Source organism: Anas acuta, chromosome 1, assembly GCF_963932015.1.
Source record: "Anas acuta chromosome 1, bAnaAcu1.1, whole genome shotgun sequence".
In the NCBI taxonomy this organism is placed as follows: Eukaryota; Metazoa; Chordata; class Aves; order Anseriformes; family Anatidae; genus Anas; species Anas acuta.
Genome location: NC_088979.1, coordinates 101,501,517 through 101,525,695, shown reverse-complemented (window position 1 = coordinate 101,525,695; position 24,179 = coordinate 101,501,517). Strand labels below are relative to the sequence as shown.

Here is a 24,179-nt window from a genome sequence, read left to right as displayed (position 1 = left end):
GAAGGGATATTTCCTCTTATATTTTCCCCACTATTTCCAAGGCCTTGAATGGTCACATCACAGCCAAAAAGGTATCATAGCAGTTGGCTGCCCACCTGTATGTTTTGAATAGGTGACTTTCAGTACATATGTACTTTCAGTACGTAGAGGTTACTGTTATTATTTAACATTTTTTACTATTATTTAACATTTTTATTATGCTAGCACTTAAAGAATCTGGGATGATATATCTCAACTACACGGGCAGAAGACTTTACAAATACAAAGGACGGTCTTTACTCTAGTCATTATTTAGGGTATTCTCTTTCTCCCAGTAAACCCAACTATATTCATACACTATGATACATTCATACACTATGATACATTCTGTAAATCCCAGAGAGCAGTGAACCTCTAGTATAAATTAACAAATAAAAATAATTTATTTGTGTATAATCTCTTAAGGAATCCAGAAGAATTGGAAATAATCTGGCTTCTATAACACAAACATATTTTTATATAGTCCTAGTCCAAAACCTTGTAATTTAAGCACATGCATATGTGGCCTCTTCCATCTGTGTCATAAGCTTTTTTCAACAGATTTCTTCAGCACTAAATGAAGTAAGTGTCTTGCGGGTTCTCCAAAACAGCAATTTTTCTAGCAGATCTTCCTTCATTTAAAATGGAAGACTTCTTGTATACATCAGCTCCAGGGTCAGATAGTTGGAAATATGTGCAAGATATCAAGGTAAGTAAGCTGTTTATGAACTCTGGCTATGATGAGTGTATCGTGGAAAGTCCATTGCCACCTAGGGTGATGCCTACCATTGATGTGAAAGTGAATCATGGTATCTGAAATGCCAGACATCTGCGTACAAGAATTTGGAGCCTCAGAGAACTGTTAAATGTAATCCAGGATAACACCGCTACAATGAAGGAGCCCAGATTTATTTCAGTTGCCAACTTCTTGGTTTTGAATTCTCAGCAAGATGCTTAGTGTATGATTTTGCATGTGCAAATCTAACAATATTTGTAAGAAGTTCTTGTTCATTTTGTATTTACTGATTCAGTCACCTGATTTATGAAAGATAAGAATGACAGGAGGGTGAAGTTTTTGTTTACCTTCTGAGTTGTAAAGATTTCTTTCCTAGAAACAGTCACAATCAGTATACTAGACTAGAAGTTTTATGGGTGTAACAAAACCTTAAGTACTGGCAATTTCACATATTGAGCAAAACATAAAGATGTGTTCAATTGTTTTTATAGCCATAGTTCTCAGAGAACTGTGAAACAAGAAAAATAGATAATTTTTTGTGCTATTGTGCTATATTTTAAAATAGTGTATGTGATTTAATTTTGATTGTGCTTCTTAGTCTTCATTCTTTTTTTTTTTTTGTTTGCTGTTTTTGTTTTGTCTCTCTCTCTCTCTTTTTTTTTTTTTCTTTTTTTTTTTCTTTTTTTTTTTTCTTTTTTTTTTTTCTTTTTTTTCCAAGTGTAAAATGCTACACTATCTAAAATTATATTGTGAACTAGTGCATTCCGTCAGCTGCTAGGGTTATTGATATTACAGGGCTTACAACATAGAAAATGTTTAATCACTCTATTTCAGTGAATCAAGTTAAGGTGTTCCTGGAAATACAATTTTGTGAAGCACATGAGGAAAGCACCTCTCTGTTTCCACCTTTGTATTTCCCATATCAATCTTCTAGGAAATGAGGTTTTCTCTCTTAGGATCCCATCAGGACTAACTCAGCTGGATAGCTGGCTGCAGAGCTGTGTGAAATGTTCCTTTATTTCCAGCCCTTTCTAGCTGAAAAAGTGAGGAAGCAGTGAAGGTTAAGATGACCATGCCAAGCAATCCGGAGCTTATGCATGTACTGCTAAGTCTGATTACCAACAAATCCTATATAAATTAAGTCAGGCTAGAAAATGATCAGTTCCATTATATAGTGGTGTGACAGCTATAAAAAGAGTTCTGCTTGAAGAAAAAGGGCTTACTGGGAGTTAAATGGCATGATAGACAAGACAAACAGTACTCACCTAATTGTATCTTCTGCACATTTGGAGATAAATCCCATAGATTGCAGCTGAAAGCTGCTTTTCAGAATTTAGCATTTTCATGTGAGCAGCAGGATTAAATCAATGTGTAATTGCATTAGAGTTTTTCTTTACTTATTTTACAGTTTTGCAACAACTGCACTTGGGAATGGATAAAATCTGAGTCGATACCTACTATGGTAAAGCAGAGAAATCACTCAGAAAAAAAAGATATACATTTAAGAATAATGTCTGAGCCAAGTGCATGTGGAATATATTACTGATGTTCTGTCCTGTCTCCATTGCCCGGCTTCTTAATCGATAGCCCCATATTTTATTGATCTTATAGCAGAAATAATTGGCTCTGTAATGAAGAGTAACAGTGTCATTTCTTGCTGCCAAGCATTGCCAGCAAACAGCTGAGTAGCAACCCAGTTGGAACTTGCAGCAGTAAAACAGCCCAAGCTTCCTGGGAAAGGTGAGAAGAGCAACAAATATCACCCCAAGTTGCACAGAAGCTGGCACTATGAGCAGCATAGGTTTATGACCTGGGGGTGAGAGCCTGCTGTACATGGGTGGGAAGCCAATAATCTTGAACAAAACCAGTAAGTAGAATATGCATGTGAGTTGTTCATTCTGCAGGACAGAAGAAGGATTTGATGCAAGGAAGTGTATGTTTGTGAATGCTTGTGTATTAGAACAGGGTAAGGGACTAAAAGCCAGTATAGGCTATGGATAAAGGAAAGGTAGAGTTTCAGAGGTTCAGAGCACATAATATATATATTTCCAGCTGTCACAGTTGTAATCACTGAGTGCTTCTTTTTGCCTGGACAAAGCACTGTCTCCTGGAAATGCTGATGAGGGCAAGAAAAAGTAGAAATGACACAAGTACGGTGAAGAGGGAGGGGGAGTCTAGCTACACTTAGTGCTCCTCAACATCCATCTCTACTCAGTCTGTTCTCTGTTGCATTCAGCAACATCAATAGGATGCAACAGTGGCCAGATACAGGCCAATGAGGCTGTCTATTGAAAAGCTAAATAGATTATACAGAGAACTACTGGTATATTTATGAGAGCTATGTTACATGCAGATCTTACATTGACTTCATAATTGCACCAGCTCTGGGGGCAAGTTACTCAAAAAAGGGAACACTGCTGTTGCAGAATGCAGTAGTTTTTGTAACAGGCTATCATTTGTCATTTTAGTACTGTCTGAGAAACCCATTTTTAGTCCACCTTTGAGTAGGAAAACAGCTGTCGCAATTGTGTGTTTTTTATTGGCAAGCAGTTACTTCTTAATGCTGATGAGGGCAGAGGTTAAAAGCCAAAAATAAAATAAAATAAAAATCAAGCAGTACTGTAAAAATGTACCAACTCTCCTACAAGAAGAAACTTACTTGTGGAAAATACACCTAGCAGAAGGCATCGTAGAATTGGTGGAAAAGTTATTTAAGCTGCCAGTTATAAAATAGCTACCTCCTGTCCAGAATTTCCTTTGCCAGAGAAGGCTTACCAAGAAAGAAATCCCTGGGAAAAGAATACCTCCTTAGAAAGGAAAAAAATAAAAAAATTGTTCATGAGGAAAGGGCTGCTTTCTATTTTGTCATATATCTCTGGTATGAGAAAAACAAACAAACAAAAAAACAACACCCCCCCCCCACACACACACAAATTCAAATTTCAAAACTCCAGAGGAAGACCAGAGAGGTGCAACTTTAGCAAGAAAGGTGAGAAGCACCCTGCATTCAGAAGACAACATGAGGTGCAAGGAGATGGCACCAACAGAGAGGAGTAGTCCAGAATCTGTTCCATGGTTCTCTTCCCCAGAAGTGGATATGAACTTGAAAAAGCCTTAAAAGGACAAAAATTCTCAAAAAGTAGGAAACAGGAATAGGCACTTCAACACCCACTCTTATGGCTTCCTGTCTGCAACCACTATTGTCTTCTTTAATTCATTGCGTGTCTTGTTTTCTATAGGTTCCCTGCATCAATCTTCTTTCTGGTCAATACGCACTTCTAAATGCTAGTCAGACAGGAACACTAAAAATAAAATGATCCATTTCATCACTAATTTAATCTTCAGTTCTGAATGCCTTTTTTTTTTTTTTTTTTTTTTTTTTTAATCTGTTGAGTATTAGATTGTTTCAGTGCCATTAGTAAACTTTAATTTTACTCATGTGAGGTAAGGGGCTGCTATTAGTTTCATTTTTTCAGATAAGAGAATTGAGGCTGAGGAGGAAATTGATTATCTATTAATTTTAGTACCACTATGAGACACCATCTGACTTTTTAAAGAACTTAGTATTATTAAGCCCTTTGTGTATGTGTCCATACAGCATCATGTGGTAGGGCTTCTCTGAAAGTTAATTGGTCCAGGGTTAGGAATATGGCTACATGCTGCTGCCAGCAGGGCATTATAACATTAACTTTTAACATAAGTTTCTCACTAATTTCATTGTACATCAATATTTAAAGTACGTATACCACCATCTCCAGCTGCAACAGCGCTCAGCACTTTTGGAAAGCTAATATCCAGATTAAAAGCCAACCAACTGGAAAATGGGAAAGGCACAACTGGTGAATGAACACTTGTAAAAATGCTGGTTTGAGTAATGTACCTATCACACAGAAATGCTTATGACTGATATAATCCTTACTCTTCCTGAAAGACTTCTTTGTTTGTTACATACGATGGAGCAAGGAGGGCTAGCATATTGTAGAGATAATTTCATATCTCTTCTTTACTCAGAGCAGATCCATCCTGCACAATTTAAAGGAATAAATCCCTATGAAAAAAGTTCTGACTAATTTAAGTCTGTGATAGAACATATGGAGAGTGAGTGTGAGTGAATTAAGGTTACATGAGTGAACTCAATTCTGGCATTCTCTCCCTTGCATCATTGATTCTCCAGCTGTTTTCAAACCTTGGCAGAGATAATTTCTTCTTCCTTAAAATCCCATGCCCCTCCCCTTGGTTCCCCTGAGATATTCAATAAGGAAAGATCATGCTGCTATCTAATCTTATCCTTTTATGAGTTTACACAGCAGCAGCAACATCCTCCCCTGCCTCTGATCAACACTTACCTTCTAGTGTCATACCAGTGAAACTCACTGCTGGTGTATAAACTGCTAGGTGTTGGATTATGGATGTGGGCTAGCTTGACCATCATACTAGTTGCTATCTCCTTTTAATGTCATTTAATTCTGCATATCAACTAATTGGGAATAAGTTGATGCCAAGAGCTCACTTTGTTTGGATCTGATGTGGAATATTTAATGATGTTGGAAGTTCTCTTTTGAGGACAGCAAACACGTGATAGTGGTAGCCTTTTATGCTGTAGAAGATTTTCTTGTGAGTTGTTTCCTCAGCATCCAAACAGAATAAGGCACAAACTAGTTCATAGCTGAGAGAAGCTTTTTGCTCCAAACATGACACAAATAAGAGCATCTACCACGCTGACCAGTAATTTCAGAGGAAAATAAAGAGAACAAAGCCTGAGACTGCAGTGGGTATATGTGGCTAGATTTTGGTAGCAGGTGGACATAGGGGTGGCTTCTATGGGAAGAATCTAGAAGCTGCCTCATGTTAGATAAGGGCCCCACTGCTAGCCAGAGTCCAGCCAGTAAGTGATGTTGTTTGTGCCTCTGTGAGGGCATATTTAAGACAGGGAAAATAATGCTGCACCACAAGGAAGTAAAGATCACCTGTAAAGATCGGTGAGGGTCATTTAACATAACCCTGAAAAAGCCAGCTAAGGGGTAGAGGTTAACAGATGTGTCAGGCCAGAGAGCAGCACAGCAGTGTGAGTGGTTAAGATAGAATTAGAAGATGGTTAAGATAGAATTAGAAGAATATTTAGGGAAACAAACTGTATAAGGGAAAAGGGAACTGGAAATACAGCCATGAGACAAAGTCTGAACAAATCTATTCTGAAGAAAACTGCAATGGTATCATTAATAAACAGGGTAATTAGTATCTTGTGTTGACATCATGTCAAAAGATATATTTTCAGCTGTGTCCTCCAGATAGAGGAACTGGAACTGACTCAGAAGAATCAGTGCATACTGCTAAACCAGTACTTCTTGTGGCAACTCTATGGGTCACAGCTGAGCCTGTCCTCCACACCTGAGACCTTGTAGTGCATTGTGGTAAGACAAGTGACAGCTTGAGGTATGTCTTCTGTAGTAATTTTTTAAAGGCTCACAGAAGAAACTTGGATAAAAAATCCAGTTAAGAGGAAATGATGAAGGAAAAAAAATCATTACTGCATTGACTTTAAAAAGTGAAGGATGGTAGCGATTTGCCTTCTTTAGGAATCAGATTACCAAGACAGTAAGATGAGGATTAGGAACAGAACAGATAACAGTTGAAGAGGTTATTAAAAGATTACAAAACCTAGAAACTGATACAATAGAACAATTTCTACTTAATTTATATATCAGACTTCTAAAGCAAACTAGGAAAACTTGCAAGAAACCTTGCTTAGATGCACACAGTATTGAGTTATTTGACAAAATAAAATTCTGAAAAATCATGATTCTGATTGAATAAAACTTTTCCTCACGGAGATAAAAGTTCTAAATATGGTTTTAAGGGTATGAATCTGGGGTACTTCAAGAAGACATGCATGTTCACAATCTCCAATGGACAGAGGTGAGAGTTAATCATTCATATATGTATGCACACATACACACACACATATATAAATGTATACTATTTTTATAGCCTTCAAAAATAATAATAATAAAAAAAAATCATTTCTATAAGGATAAGCCTCAATTAAAAAAGTCATTCTTAATTTTGTTATGAGCCTCACCATCCATAGCATTTTTCTTAAAGCCTTGGTCCAAGAGTCAAAAAATTGCATAAAATATCAGCTGATTGTATATATACATACATATACATATATATATATATATATACATATATATATATATATATATATATATATATTCAACCCTCTTGGCTATAAGCAAAAAGTTGAAAGCATGAAAGAAATGCAAAGTAAAAGCTCAGAATGTCAAACTGATTTTCTTTAAATAAAAGTATTTCCTCAATTCAGTTCTAATATGGTTATTTTTGCAGGGCTTGCCCTACTTTTTTAACTTTTAGGATAGGTTATAGTGCAGTCTATTCACCCTGGGGCCATTTTGATGACACCAAATGCAAATGAGATTAAAGTGCTTTACTATTTGCCTGTCTGTGACCCACAGAGGGCTTGACAGATTGGTAACTGTTTTGTTAACTAAATAATACCTGTGTTACAGATACTTTTTTCTCTTAAAGAAAAAGGAATGCAAAAAGTGGAGGTGAAAACATCTGTGCCTCAAAGTTACAATGTTATCTACTGTTACAATGGTAATAGTCACAGACAATCCTTAGCAACATTCAATATATTCCCTCTAGGTAGTAACTGAAATACAGGTATTAACGTAAAATCTTTGCACTTTAGCCCTATAGTATATGAGATTTATTTGCCTAGTAAATGTTTTGATTTTACTCCAGTTTTACCATGTCCAACCTGTTTTTCATAGAGGAAAGGATTTCAAGACCTTCCTGATGATAAACAGCTTTTGGGTTATCAGCATTATAGGTCTTAGCTTCGTGACATCTTTTAGTAGCAGTGCTGTTCTTAAGTAGCACAGCCCCAACAGCTGCTTATTCCTCCTAGCTATACCAGCTCTACAGGCTTTTTGTTTGTTTGTTTTGTGTAGGACTGCACTGTAGTAAAATAAATTATAAAAATACTGTATTTCCAGTAAACCATACCTGTCGACCTTGAGCAGCTGTTTGTCAAGTCCTTGTTCACTGTCTCCGTATACCTTCTTAATGGTTCAGTGTATAGTACATCTTGCCATTCATACTCACCAATCATGCTTGATTAAGATTCATTCAAATGAAAAATTTCTGGCACATATTAGCAATGGGATATAATGAAAGTACCTACAGTGATAATGCCTATAACTATTTCTGCATAATGGAGTTGGGCAAAAATTAATTTTTTGGTTGTCTTAAAAAAAAGCCTAACTTGAAATACTAATGAAAAAAATACTAGGTTTGTGTTGAATATTTTTCCTATTTCTGAAACAAAAGCTTAGGAAATTTCATCATGAAAAGGCATTTTGAATCTAATAACCCTGAATACTCCTTTAGAAAACGGTGAAATTAATGCTTTAACTTTTCAGAGGTTCCCTACCATGAACAGTTTGAAAAATGGAACCACATTTCCTGAAAAAATAATTGTCACCAGATTTGAGTTCTTAATTCAGAAATATTCCTCCATGTTTTTCATCAAACTGTAGTGCCTATTGCATAAAAATGTCTACTTCTGTTCTTCAGTCTGTGAAATGCATATAAGAAAATCACCCCTATTTATAGGACAGATAAAGTTCATGAATTATGACATGGAAAGTTTATGAATTATGATACATTTCTTGTGGAAATGAAACAAAGTTCACATTTTTCTATGCAGTGCAACCACAACCCATTAGCATTGGAAAATTTCCAAACAGTAATAACAACAACAATAATAAACTCTTAAATATAAAATGCAGAAAAAAGTATTGAAGTAAGTGAAGACATTAAGAAAGAAGAGAGTGAAATCTTAAAATCGATTACAATGTAAAGGAGTCCTACAAATATAAAATTTGATTTACTCCATGAAGCTGAGAATTGGGGTCATTTGATCTGATACACTATTGAGGTGAAATGCATACTGCTTACAGATATCCCTGTTACTTTCCTCGATACTCCACTGGGGAGGCAAAAAGGAGTGGGTGCTGAGAACTCTTAAATAGAGTATCTTAATGGATCAGCGTCTAATTGCTAAGCACCCAGGCTTAAACATCATTTTTGAAGTTGACACCTCTAGATGCTGAGTAAGCAAAACAATATAGCAGGCCTGCAGACCCTACTGCAACACATCGCCTAGAAAAAGGTATTTAAAATCTGACAAGTTTCTGCAAGACGTTCTGAGAATATACAGATCATGGATCTTGAATCCTCCTCCACAGAGAGACTCCTAATTACAGGCTGTACAAGTAACAGACATCTTAGATGTTGGAAATTTTCAGACTACCTACCCTCCCTGTCTCTGTAGTCAATTGCTGCTTAAGTTATATACATGTACTTTCTGTCCAAGGGTGTATTTCATTCTTAATCTCCTGTCCTTAACTCAGGAAATGATTTTAAGTTTGTTACTTAACACTGCAGTCTACTTCTTCCTTAACTTTAATGCATCATTTTAATAAAAGCCTGCATAAAAATGTTTGCTAGAAAAAGAGCTTGACTCCAAAATATGCTTAAATTTGTCCTATTTGAAGCTATGACTGAAACTCATCAAAGAGGAAGGATATGTTCTGGTTTGTTTGCATAGACATAGAGCTGTGGCATCATACCTTTATCATTCCCTAGTAAACCACCAAGACAAAGCTATGGGTGCGTATGGGCTCAGATCCCAACTAGTTATGAATTCCTGCATTCTGCAGGACAAGGACACTCAAGCTATGCTGAACACAGCTCAAATGGGTTTGTTAAAATGAGCTATCCTAATTAGAGTTAGTTCCCCCAACATGGTCAAGATTATTTTTCATTGTCTTCTTCTTCCAATTTCCCAACTCCCACTTCTCTTCCTGCTGAGCTCAGCTGAGGCAGAAGGCATCTTCTGAGTTACACAGGAGACTGTACACACATATATACATACATACAAACATATAACTATATACACACACTTTTAAAGACATGGGCTTAGAAATCTCCAGTCCTGAAGAAAGGAAGGCCTGGCTGACAACATATTTCCTGCATCTAGTACCCTAAAAAACTCATTTTACTTTATCTGGCCAAACAAGGTGATGAGGAGCAGAGAGGTTTCTCATGGGCTGTAGGGACTGTTCACCATATGTGTATTAGAGAGTAAAGGAAAAGGACAATGAATCTAAAGAAGGATGGAAACGAAACATTTCTCTCTAGTAGTGCACTGAGGAGATGGAGTAAGCCCTGGGTAGCAGCAGCAAAGGAAAAGGGCTAATAGAATTTGAAAAGGATCAGTCCCTTCCTGGGGGAGGCCTCATGTCTTAGCAGCCACACAGCCTGAGCCAGTGAGCTGAGGATTCAGACACTACTTTCCAGTCTTCACAATTCTGTGTGTTTACTGCTTTTTCCTTGCTAACCCACAAACAAGCTATTGAAAACACAGTATTGGACAAATATTATCAATTTATAATCTTTTTTAAAGGGAAAAGCAATATCACCTACACATGATTGTACAGTTACATTTTAGTATGATAAATACACTATAAACCAGCCCTAGACAAAACAGTTATAGTATAGCAGTTCCGCTTCTCAGGACACATTACAATGCTTTAATGATTATTATTTTTTTGACTTATTAATTTTATTAGACACTGTAGCTTTATCAGAATGGAAATCGTAAAAAATGAAGCCACATGTTACTGTTCCTCACATGAATCTCATTGTAATTAGTTTCTTCATCAATAATTAATTTTCAGTAACACTTCTTGGGTATCATGACACTAGTAATAAAAAAATATTCAAATATTAATATTGGTAAGTCATTCTGTACTGTCTAAATAATAACAGATTGTTTTCTAGACACTATATCCATGTTATAATGGTAAAAGATAAGAAAAGAGTCTGACCTGTTTTCTCCATATTTACTTTAAAACCTCACAATAAATCTCAAAATGTAAAACAAAGTTCCTGGAAATGTAATATTCGCAAGTGATTTCATTTGTGATAAATCCCACACTGCTGTAGAGCACTACTGAATCCTTGTTCATCAAAAGAGAATCAGTGAGGGAAGAAGAAAGACCTGGAACTGTTCCTTTGAAACACTGACCAGGCAAGAATGAGGATCATGGGCTGAAAGCCATTGTCAGGGGTATCAAAAATAGTAATGTCTTATTTAGACTTTAGAAAAAACAACAACACCAACATCCCATTAACAACCAAGTGTGTTTTCAAAGTACTACAGGTTTATCCAGTATGTCTTAACAGCTCTTCTCATGCTCACTTTCTTTTCTCTGTCTACTTAAAAGAAAAAAAATAACTAAAATAAATACTCTTACGGGAAGAAGACAAGTCTTCTGCCAGCACTGACACTTATCTCTTTTAAATTTTGACAAATTCAACATAAGTGGGACCTATATTTTACAAAGGTATCTGACATAATTTCTTTGAAGGCCTATTAAGGTGATCTAGCAAAGAATAATTATACATTTTAGGAATATGCTGAATCTAGCTTTGTCTAACATCATGATCAAATAGAGAACCATAACAGACCGTTAAATATGACATTAGACCCAATTCCCAATAAGACAGTTTCAGAAATTCTTTTTTCCTTTGAAAGTTGGTAAGCAAGACAAAAGTCATTATTTGTTTTTCTTGTTGGTGATCATCCTTAGGTGCTTTGCAAAATCCCATCACCTTCTACACAGGAAAAAGTGTCTCTCAAAATAGTTTATCTTAACAAAGACTCCAAAAAGTAAAGGCTGACAATCACTGCACTAGGTTTGGGTTCAGAAGGATAGGAATTAAAACATTCAAATGAGAAACTTCTAGCTGTGGCAAATAATTTTGTTCTTTGCAAATACCAGTCATCATGGACGAAAAAATATTGTGAATTCATTGATATGATAGCTGATTTGGGTATCTGACCTCTGTTCCTCGCTCTCACACTGGTATGCTTGATGAGCTCAGAGATAACCTTCAAGAAGTTGCTGTATGGTTTAATATTATTTTTTTACATCAGTTTAATAGTTTAGCTGTGACTGCTGTCTTTGTAAAGCATTTTGATATCTAATGATACAGAAGGAGATGAGTTAGCTAGGTTCAGCAGTTTTTCATGTTTTGTACCTTCAAGGTGCTGTGGACTAAAGACTCAAGTGTGCAGCACAAGAATAACAGAACAAGTTTCTGGTCATTTTGAGTAAGAATGGAAGAATTCAGCCCACAGCAGACATTTGATTTAACAGAATTAAAGAATAAATCACAGTGTGTTCATTTTGTTTCTATTGATATGGTAATACGCGGAAAGAATACTTGTATTTCTATCAACAGATAAAGCATTGACCTTTTGCTTCAGCCTTTGGAAGTGGTATACATCAGGGACTTCATATCCAGCACTGTTTTTTCTTAAGAAGCATTAAGGGGAAGGTGATGAGGAGCAGAGAGGTTTCTCATGGGCCACTAGGGAATGGAGTTACTGAGTGAAAATGTCAAGGTAGAAATTCTTGGCACAGCAATCAAGACAGGCTATCAGGACTTCTTAAAATGTGTCTTTAAATCTACTTACTGTCTGGCTGAAACCAGATTTACAGTCTATTTTTGCAGCTGCCAGTCTCCACTTAGAAAAGCTTTAGTGTTGGATATGGATAGTGTACTTCAAAAGGTAGACAGAAGCCTTTGAAGTACTCAGAGGCTGATGTGGAGGGTGACTTGAAAACACAGGTTTCCTCTGACAACAAAGGTATTTAGAAATGTTAGGCTCCTAGAAGTGTTTCAGGATTTCATCTAAGTGGACAAAATCTTAGATTTTACAACCAAATGTGTTTATGTAATTGGAAAGCATCAGCGACTGATTTTTATAGTTGCTTAGTTGTGTATGTGCATATATGAGGGACAGAAGTAACATATTTTTATTGTGACATTTTTACCAATTATGAATGTGTTTACAATACTTTTGAACCTATTGGAATATGTTTTCTGTGTAGAAAACATCTGTAAAGGGCCAACTCTTGAATCAGCATAAATCAATATTACTTGTGGCTAATAAAACACACCTTTAAACTTTCAAATCTAAAAAAGGTATAAAATCTATTACATTCTTTTGAGTAAGTTTTAAAAACGTCTGCAGTATTAATCAAATCCTGCATATCAACAAAAGTAATACATATTTTTTTCTATTAAGTATGTTATTTTGGAGAACATTTATATAAAATAATCTAACTGATAAGGATGAAAATATCCTATTCAAACTACTTATTGATAAAATGTGATTTTTAAAATTAATTAATTAAAATAACTATCACAAAATAAATTTAGGTGTAAGCAAATCCCTTTGTCTACAGTAATCACAAGCAAAAATTAATTCCAAGGGAGTTTACCTAGAGGTGTAAGGATAGTTAAAAGGTATCTAAATTAATACATTAGAACACTGTTGATATCATGTAACAGTTCTGTACTGTTGCCTATTGTATTTCTACTAAAAATTAAAATAGCTAGAGCAACAAAAGAAGCATTTGTAAAACCACATCATCATTTGCATTTTTGCCATGGCTATAGCAGAATTTTTAATGTAAAAGTTTGAAAGAAAAAAAAAAGGAGTTCTTAACATCAACAAAAAGACTAAAACCTGAGAGATATTTTTCCTGATGATGTGAAGAAAAAATAACTCAAGAATGAATTATCCACTTGTACTGGCTATGGAAGCAATAAGTTTAGGGTTATTAACCTGGTCCAGAGACATTACTCGTACACTGCTTAAAACTTCTGCATCTCAGATTAATGAATTAGATGTTGGCTTGTGGTATATAAGTCAAGGATGTGTCTACCTTGACTTCAGCAAGGCTTTTAACACCATTTCCCACAGCATTCTCCTCAAGAAACTGGCTGCTCGTGGCTTGGACTGGCGTACGCTTTGTTGGGTTAGAAACTGGCTGGATAGCCAGGCCCAAAGAGTCGTGGTGAATGGAGGCAAATCCAGTTCAAGGCCAGTCACTAGTGGCATTCCCCAGGGCTCGGTACTGGGGCTGGTCCTCTTTAATATCTTCATCGATGACCTGGATGAGGGCATAGAGTGCACCCTCAGTAAGTTCGCAGATGACACCAAGTTAGGTGCGTGTGTCGATCTGCTCGAGGAAGGCTCTGCAGGAGGATCTGGATAGGCTGCACCAATGGGCTGAGGTCAACTGCATGAAGTTCAACAAGGCCAAGTGCCGGGTCCTGCACCTGGGGCGCAATAACCCCAAGCAGAGCTACAGGCTGGGAGATGAGTGGTTGGAAAGCTGCCTGGCAGAGAAGGACCTGAGAGTGATGGTTGATAGTCGGCTGAATATGAGCCAGCAGTGTGCTCAGGTGGCCAAGAAGGCCAACGGCATCCTGGCTTGCATAAGAAGCAGTGTGGCCAGCAAGGCTAGGGAAGTGATTGACCCCCTGTACTCGGCTTTGGTGAGGCCGCACCTCGAGTACTGTGTTCAGTTTTGGGCCCCTCACTACAAGAAGGACATTGAGGTGCTTGAGTGAGTCCAGAGAAGGGCGACCAAGCTGGTGAGGGGTCTGGAGAACAAGTCTTACGAGGAGTGGCTGAGGGAGCTGGGCTTGTTCAGGAGGCTCAAGGGCAACCTTATCGCACCCTACAGATACCTTAAAGGAGGCTGTAGCGAGGTGGGGGTTGGTCTGTTCTCCCACATGCCTAGTGACAGGACAAGGGGGAATGGGCTAAAGTTGCGCCAGAGGAGTTTTAGGTTGGATGTTGGGAAGAACTTCTTTACCAAAAGGGTTGTTAGGCATCGGAACGGGCTGCCCAGGGAAGTGGTGGAGTCACCATCCCTGGAGGTCTTTAAAAGATGTTTAGACGTAGAGCTTAGTGATGTGGGTTAGTGGAGGATTGGTTAGTGTTAGGTCAGAGGTTGAACTCGATGATCTTGAGGTCTCTTCCAACCTAGAAATTCTGTGATTCTGTGATATTTTGGGGTCTTTCCATTTATTCTAGAATAAGAGGATTTATTACAAAAAGGTGAAATTATGACAAATACCTTGAAAATTTTTCATCCCCTTCAACTAATGTGTTTTCTAATGAGATTTGTTAAGAATTTACTTACACAGACAGATTGCTTACTTACATTTTGTTTTGTGTAAGACTGCTGTTAATTGTCTTACTGACCTATGTCTACTTAGTAACATCTTTTAATTTGAAAATGCCACTTCTGCTAATAACTGGTAGCTCATAGTAAAAATAATTGACTGTGTGTATGCATAGTATTAGAAAAGAACCTCCAAGTGTGGTATTCAAAACAGAAACATTTTGTCCCTCAAAGTAATCTCTTAAATTTGTAAGGAAGCGGTACAAGTGCCCTTATACTGTCTTTAATCTCTGGAATAATAAAAGATAAATCTGTGGTTAAGTATATATACAGAAGGTACACCAGTGGATCCTACATTATTTGCTACATCTGTAATAAATGTACTTGGAATAACAGTGGTCTGTGTTACATCTATGCTTGCTGCCCCTCAGAGAGCCAGCAAGCCTTCAGTATGCTGTCCTTTGCCATGCCAATTTAATGGTTTAGATAACTGGAAGCTGGAGGGAAATCTGTACCAGGCTGTGCTGCACTTTGCAAAGTGCCACAGCTAGCTGTGTACTCTTACTGATTGTCATCACTGAGCGCACACTTACAAGGTCCTGCCATCTCTATTGTCCCTACAGATTGTCTGAGGTGTTAAGATCTGTAGAGATCTTGGAGTAGAAATCTAAAAGAAACTGCTTTAAGATATCTTGCAGCTATTTTTCACTTCTTAGCATGTACGTTGGCCATCTACACTTCCACAAAACACAGAAATTTCAGATCTACCAAAGCATGAGGACATGGTTTTGTATCATTTTTGGAGGGTCAAGGCTGACCCCAAACTAGTGTCACTGGTACCTACTGGCATTCCATTCCACTTCAGGAACCTTCAAGAAGTTGCTGCAGTAGCCTCACTCCTTTCTGTGCTATCAGCACAGGGAATGATGTCCAGGGCCACTTTACTCCTGGCTGGACTCCAGCTGCTATAGCTGCCAGCCCCTTGAGGCTGCTGGCAATCAGTTAAAAACAGATCAGCCTTGTGCAGTGAACTGGTGCTGGATTGCACTAATGGTGGGAAACTTGCAGGATCAGGGAAACAATGAGCTCCTTTACTGTTCCTTCTTGGCCAGAAACATGGATCAGAGCTTTCAGATAGTTACTTTCTGTATGAAGTTTTTCATTCTGCTCTACTACTTTGGAACCCTCACACACACTAAGTCTTATATTAATGAAATTGGAAGGGTTAAAAACTTGTAAGAGAAATCAGGTTAAAGTTGCAGGTAGCAGTAAAATTATTCTAATTTTGATTCCAGTAAAATTATTCTAAATCAAAATTTAATCTAAGGAGATATGAAGACAGCAATGTTTACATGGCAAGATAAAACATGTTCTGGAACAAGTTTTGTAGGGGAAGACAAGTGAGAATGAAGCCATGGGTTATGTCTTCTGGTCCTAGTCCTGGTCAAGTACCAGCCCACATACATAGGACCTTGTCTCCTATAGCCAATTCTGATTTGACTTTCACTCACCTGAGAAGTGTCTTGGAGACTCAGCACAGTGGTGTGAGCTGTTCACAACAGAATGGACAGAAACTTCAGCCCTGGCTTGTATCTGAGGAACATCCCTGGACAGGTGCGAGAGTACCTGGTTCCCTTTTCCTCTTCTTGTACTTCATTTCCTTGTCATTCTTAAGAATAGAGAAAGCAAGAAACAAAAACAACAACAAAAGAAACAATGAAAAAACAAGCAAACAAACAAAACAGTATTTTGTATCAGTCTTCTAACTTTTTTTTTTCTTTCTTTTTTTTTTTTTTTTTCTCCACAGAATGCCTGTGCTCACTCTGTGGCTACTTTTGCTGGTTCTCTGTGCTGTCTCTGTAAATCTAAGCCAGTATTTCCAGAGAAAATGCTGCCTAATAATTTCAAAAAGTGTTATTGCTTCTGGCTTCTCCAATGCTTGGTGTAGCAGAATGTAAAGAACAAAGAACAGGCACAGAATGACCTGACCCCATTATTGGTATTAAAGAGAGTGAAGTGACAATTGTCCAAGAAAATTCAGTTTCTTTAGCAAGCATACTGATGCCAGAGATATGTGTAAATATTAAAGTCCCCAGAACAACAAGATTCTTTCTGAGGAGCAGTTCTCTATAACACATTTAAGGGGGTGAGATTATGGTGCTTTGCCTCATTAGTAAGCTGGAAGTACAAATTCACTGTGAATTGATTTGGTGGTCAACAAAACTCAGTAGCATGAGTTTCTCTACATCTCCACAATTTTTCCAACTCTTCCTCACCATTTTTCTAAATTAAAGTAAGGAATTCTTCTACATATAGTGCTGGTCATTTTTGTTTGTTTGTTTGTTTTTGTTTTTGTTTGAGGAGTGATATGTATGACAAAGTTGTTTGTTTTTGTTTTTGTTTGAGGAGTGATATGTATGACAAAGTATTACAATTTGAAACAGTAATGTCTTTTTAAATGGTGAAGTTCAAAATGAATTGCAGGAACTACTGTCTTTGTGAGATTGGATACATTTGTTCCCCATCTCAGCATTTAGACTCAGACCAAAGAGAAATACAGTACTTGGATGGCAATCTAGTTGCTTGCACAATACAAAAGCTTCAACAGGTATCTATTGCTAAGCATCACATCTACCTTATTCATAGATGCATCACATTGAGGATTATACAAGAGTTAAATTAGAGAAAAGAGAGAGAGAGAACCCTCAACCTCATCTTACCTGTGCCTTCCACAGAAAACCCAATAGAAGTATTACATTTAGATTGGCTTGTGTTGACTGTTGATTGATTGCTAAATTCACTGCTGGCATCTCTACCTAAATAAATTTATGGAAGACTCTGGCCCTCTATTTTGAATGCCTACCCAATTGTGCATGCATAATATTGGAACAGCAACAGCAATTTAGCCTTCTCTGTTTCTTTCATTTATTATTATTATTATTGTTATTGTTATTGTTATTGTTATTGATTATTAATTATTAATTATTATTTTTTTTTTTCAGACCCCAGTTGCCTCTTGGAGAGTTTTGCTGCTGCTGCTTTCTTTTTAACAGACCATCTGTCTCATCCCATATTCTAGAGCATTCTTCCTCACTCCTTGTCATGTTTTCAACAGAGTAAGTAGTTGGACTGCTCATAATCTAAATAGCAAGCATATTACTCTTCTGCCACTGTCTCAGAAGGAAAACAAAACAAAACAAAACAAAACAACCTGTAGTCCTTCTTATGCTGCTTTTACCTGTGTAGAAACCTTTTTTATGTTCATTTTCCCCTTTCCCCTGAGCAGAAAATCCTTCAGCCCACTTGCTAGGGAAGGGTCTCAGCACATTCACAGCTCCCCAGCAAGTTCATTTACACTGAATGCATTCTATGATCAGGGGTGACGTCCTCTGTGAAGCCTTAGGACTAGACTGGTGATAGTACAGATAGGCAAAAGAAAGAAAAGAACAAAAAATTTGCTGCAGATCTCTTAGGTACCAGTTGGTCATTGAACACCAGGAGTGGCAGGGATACAAGACAGAGTAGAACAAAATTCTGTGAAGTGTGAAGCACAACTGAAGATAATTTAAACGGAACTTAAGGCCGCACCTTCAAATCACAGGTGGCATCAAAATGGAAAGTAGGCATAAAATAATTTTATTTATGTTGGCATCTGATTCTGGCACTCATGTATAACTGTTTTCATCCAAAAAAAGGTAGGGAAGTTATCTATAATACAAAACCTATGTATTCTCCATTCTATAAAAAAAAAATAAAATAAAATAAAAAAATAATTGAAACAAGCAAGACTTGAGAGAAGTAAAACCACAAAAGAACTCATTACAAACATTAGACTTAACAGTCCCTCTTGGTGAGTCCTTCACAGAAATTTGAGAAGATATAAAGAGTACTAATAGTCATTTTGCTTCAGATACATATGATGTATCCCTGAACCATTTGTATGGACTCCTTTGTAGTTATTGGAGATAAATTGTATCTTTTAGAACACGATTCACATATTGTAAAATCCACTTTAGGGTAGGTTGAAGTTCTCCCTAGAAATGGCTATTTGCTGTAATTGATTACAAAGTCTAAATGACTGCTACAGTTGCAGATACCCTTACTGCAGAGTTCTTCTTTGACCTGGTATGTCCCCTACAAAAAAAAAAAAAAAAAATGTCAGAAGATTCAGAAATAATGACTTAGAAAGCCATTATAACTTGGCAAGAAAAGCAAGATAGACTGCTTCTGATGGGAATGATTAGTGCTCTATTTCAACGGGCATCTGGATTATCATGTCTGTGTTATCTACCTGTGAGATAGAGCCCCATAACCATATCACCACCCCTTGGCAGTGGCCCTGATTTCTGAATTCTGACCTCTTTTCTGGGCTGTTTAAGTTCTGAGCCCACCTGATCAAAACTTAATGAGGCTTTGTTAGACCACAGTAAGCAGTACCCATTACTACTACAAATAAAGTAAGCTCTCATGGCAGCAAAGACAAAAACAAACCAAAACAAAACAAAATGAAACAGGAACAAAAAAAAAACATGACTGTAAAAATCCATTTACAAGGCATATGTCAAGCCTGTGTTCACCATATGAAAAAAGATGCTAAAACAAGCTTTATATTACATTACTTTGCAAGTGTTTACAAACACAACATAGGATGCGCTGACAACAACAGCAGGATTCTTCACAGGAGCAATGTAGAATGTTTCTTTTCTGCAGGTCACGGTTGGGATATTTTAATAAAAACAAGCAAAACTCACTAATTTATGCTGAGCATAAATATAAAGTCTGTCCATGGTGTTCAAAATATAATACTATAAAGATAAGATAAGGAAGATAAATCTTGTAGGTACTTTATTGATAAGATAAAACAAAGCAGGGTGATAAGTTAAAACAAACATTGTACTGCAGTTTCTCTGCAATATAAGCAATAATGCAAATGGCCTAGAAGGACATCAAATTTGTAGCAATATCAGGGAAACCAAACATTGCCAGGTTCAAACATATCTGCCTTCCCCTTCTTTCTGTTAAGAAAGTGCACTTTCGGAATGGCAGTTCATGTTTTTCAGGATATAGGTGAGTTTTCAAAAGAGCAAATACCAGAGGAACTGGAGTCCTACTACAGATTCATAATTTATGCTTTTATGAATCTTCTCCTGCTCCTTTCTATTCTCTTCTAAGAAAGACTACTACTACTACAAAAATAAAATAAAATAAAATAATATATATACATATATACAAGAGAACACTTCTTAATGGTGAGATTTTGCTCTGTAACCTCCACAACTGAGTAACTTTATAACCTGTTTTATCCTAAATTTCTAAAATACTTTGAGTGGTAAAATTACTAGGGATTTAGTTGATGCCATTTATAATACCTAAATTATTGCCAGCACTCTGCTTGGTTACCTTATAAAACAAGAGCACAAGATTAAAAAGTATGTTTTTTATACCTTTTGGAAAGCATTATTTCAAATGACTGCATTTGGCTTCATTATCCAAGCTATTTTATTGGAAAATTAAACAATTTTATGGTATAGGTTGAGCATGATGAATACATAAATAACTTGCTTTCCTCTTTGGGAAAAGTAGTGAAGACATAGCAACTGGCAGTTTTGAAATATAAACGATGCTGAGATACCAGTTCTAAAACTGTCAGGCCCACAACTAAATAAACACATTTATATTATGTGTATTGGAAATTAAATTCCAAGAGAGAAATGATACCAGCAAATTATTTGTCTGTGATGTAGCTACCCACGGTACCTTAAAAGCATTGATGTGTTAAATTTTTCAGTGTTCCTGGGTTGCAAGTCTTAATAAAGAGCTTGAGATTTTAACACTGCTGAGATATTATAACAGAAAACACAGAATTAAACAGGCTGTAAAAAGAGTTCAATGGACAGTGCGTAGTCAATGTCTTAAAAACATGGTCGACACTGCAGCATGGTGGCTTGTATATCAGTGGGTGTAAGCAAAACCAAAATGGCACTCACCCAATGGAGGTGGTTTTAGTCTTCATCCATTTATATGAAAACTGTGTAATGTTATCTATGAGAGGCCAGCCTTAGCTGAAACTTCCCATAAACTGATCAGTGCCATGGTCAAAAGGCACCTGGCAGACTTATCACACGCTGAAAGTGCAGAGATATTTTTTTCTTCAGCTAGAAATGGATGCAAATTGAATGTAAAACTACAGTAGTCACCGGGGACATGCAGAGTGTAAAAAATAGAAAACTAAAATAGAGAAACTAAAATAAAAGTGCCTGACATGAGTTTTCATTCCTGAATGACAACAGTACTTCCTGATGGGTAACAAAGGTTGCGAAGGAACAGTTGTGTTATAGCAGGTTGCTTTACGATTACAAGACATTAATCTCTCTGATGGACACACTACAGATTAGCTGACATGTCTTCCAAAGTCAGGAAAGAAGTGGCAGAAGCAGCATTGAATCTATATGGCCACCAGATCTGAGGCAGCCAGAGGTAATGAAATGGTCACCATAACTAAGGCACTGCTTCAGGGGCTGGTAGGCCCAACCAACACACACCGTAGCGACTGCCAGAACACCACTGGGGATCTTAGAAATAGAGTCTTCATTACTTTAAAAGGTATTTCATTAAAATGTGACTATACTTGGGCTTGGAAAAAAAGGTGCAAGTCTTCAGTTTACAAGTGCTAAGCTTCTTCCACAGAAAACATGGGCCATGGATGATACATTTAGCACAGCAATGCGACAGCTCTTTTGCTGAGCACTGGACTTGGCAAACAAACCTGATCTCAGGCAGCTCCACAGCTTGGAGCTGTGACAGCTTGGGACAGTCACCCAGCCACCTTGCCTTGCAGCAGCAGCCAATGGGTGACTACTGGCACCTGCTCATCTCTCTTCATAGGTCTGTGAGCAGAGGGTGGCTTTTCTCAACACCATTACAATATAATTAAAGTAACAACACTACAACACATTTAGAAAACACTAAAAGGTAGAAGCAAATAAATAAATAAATAGTAAAAGTAAATGACAAAATATTTGTTTTCATAGCTATATTATTTTATTACAAACTAAATAAGACCATAGGGAAATAATTACTGATATAAGAAGGCGTATTTTATTAAAGTGTTATTATTTTAAATTTGCCAGCTTTTTATCAAATTTATAGCTACACAGATATGGTTCCCATTTTATTTACAGAAACATATTGATTTTCCTGGTTCCTAAAAGGCACTTGGAAGATACGGTAATGGAATGCGTAGCTACTTCTTCTTGCAGATCAATTAGTGTGAATTTCATGGACTGTATAAAATGGACACATTTACAAAGCTCAGCATATTCTTATGGCTCCCCATGCAGGAGCAGCAGCCACTAAGCCACTTAGTACTATCTACATACTTGCTGGAAATGCTAGCAAAGAAGTGAACCATCAAGCACAGTTTTGGCGGTCTCTTACACAGCCTAATTGAATTAATTCTGCTGATTATACCACCTGCAGTATTTACTTGATGAAATACACTCATCCAAAGCGGCTGCATGTATTACTCTTTTGAATGCATAGCTCATCAGAACAGGATGCCCAGGTTCAGTGATTGGCATAGGTCAGCCAGCATAGCAAAGTTAAGGTTTAATTTCCTTAATCATTCTTCCTCATTTTCTCTAGTCTTACATATAGCTTGTGCATAAACAGTCTGAATTGTCTTATGAAGTACAAGCTGAGAAGTTTATCTCTTTTTTGTTGTTGTTGTTTAAAAAAAAAAAAAAAAAGATTTATTGACCAGATTGTTTCACACAAATCAATTATATCTTTGGTTTGTTCAATAAATGTTAATTTCAGTTATCTTTCTGATGACGTCGTGTTACCATCTTGTGGTTATTCATTAAATACACATGGTAACATTTTGGATGCTTGGCTAGATGACAGACTTTGAAAAACTTGTGACCAAAATTATTAAAAAAGGAAGTTTTACAATTGAACTATTTGACTTGATGGCTGCTGAGCATTTTCAACATTAATCACATCAAAACTTCTGGCATTGCTATTAGGTTTTTTATTGAATTGGATATTTTCAGAAGTTTCTGATTTTCTCAGATTTTTAAATGGAAGGAGGGAAGGAAGGAAGGAAGGAAGGAAGGAAGGAAGGAAGGAAGGAAGGAAGGAAGGAAGGAAGGAAGGAAGGAAGGAAGGAAGGAAGGAAGGAAGGAAGGAAGGAAGGAAGGAAGGAAGGAAGGAAGGAAGGAAGGGGAGAGAAAGAAAATCCCAAATCCTTGAAATTCTGATTCAGGAGGGAAGCCATGCTGCTTCACGAAAATTTTAGTCCAGTAACCTTCTGTCTGTCTTCTCTTCTATGAAGAGTTCATCTCAAACTATATATCCCTTCAGTCATTATGAACAGGAGTATCAGCTCTGCAAATGGGAAGGCTGCAATATCTGTTAGAAAATAAGATATAGCCAGGAAGTACAAAGCAAAAAGGAAAATGACATAGACCAAAACCAAATGGGAACTGCTAAAGCAGATTTTTTGAAAATAAATTTAATAGTTAGATTTTAACACTTACTAAGAAGTCAACATTTCAATAATATTTTCTATTGTTTGAATGTCGGTGATACTGATATTAAATAATAACTGCATATTTTGTTTTCACTATCCTCTGACTTGAATTTGGCAAACAAGGTGATTTACTTTTAATACTGTTTATTGAGTGTACCTCAGACTTGGGAACAAAATAGATGTATATCTACTGGGGTACACATAAATTTCTTGAAACGCAGGCTAAGGGACCAGCCAGATCATGTTGTGCTGTCACACGTATGTGTCCTCTGCATTCCAATTTTCAGGTGCATATTTCTTAGCCATTTAAGCCACATACACACTTCCCAGGGCAGCCCAGCCTTTCCTGCCTTTCCTTGGCTTCTCTTGATTTCGATCCGTATAAAAATACTGTTATGTACATGCCCACTGCAGAATGACATACTGTTGTACCTATACTGTAGCAAAATATCAGTACAAACTCTCTCCTTTCAGTTGCTCAGGGACCATAAACATACTCAAGTGTAAATCTTTGATCAACAAACTGGTATGAAAATGAATTTGTGTCATAGAATGGGTCCTGGCACAGGATAAACAAAACATTTTAAGTGTAGGTAATTCTCTAGTATTTCTCCTGGTATTTGCTTCTGATACTATCAGCCATTGAATATTTCTCTCAGAAAAAGTCTTATTTTGACAGAAATTTTGTCCATGCAGAATTGATTTGCCAGACACCACAAAGTCATTATATTACCTATGTAGACCCTGTAAGATTAACATAATATTTAAAGTATCAATATGATCTAGGGTTATTATTTTTTTTCCACAG

General features: G+C 36.9%; 1 long non-coding RNA gene across 2 annotated transcripts in view; it reads left to right on the top strand.

Annotated features, from left to right (window-relative positions):
• The first annotated feature begins 590 nt into the window (after positions 1 to 590).
• The window catches only part of LOC137850205 (uncharacterized), an 80,268-nt gene continuing 56,679 nt past the window's right edge, over positions 591 to 24,179 (top strand). For both annotated transcript variants that reach the window (XR_011092357.1, XR_011092356.1), the window contains exons 1-2: positions 591 to 727; positions 17,841 to 17,954. This is a non-coding gene — a long non-coding RNA (uncharacterized lncRNA). The remainder of the gene's footprint in view (positions 728 to 17,840; positions 17,955 to 24,179) is intronic.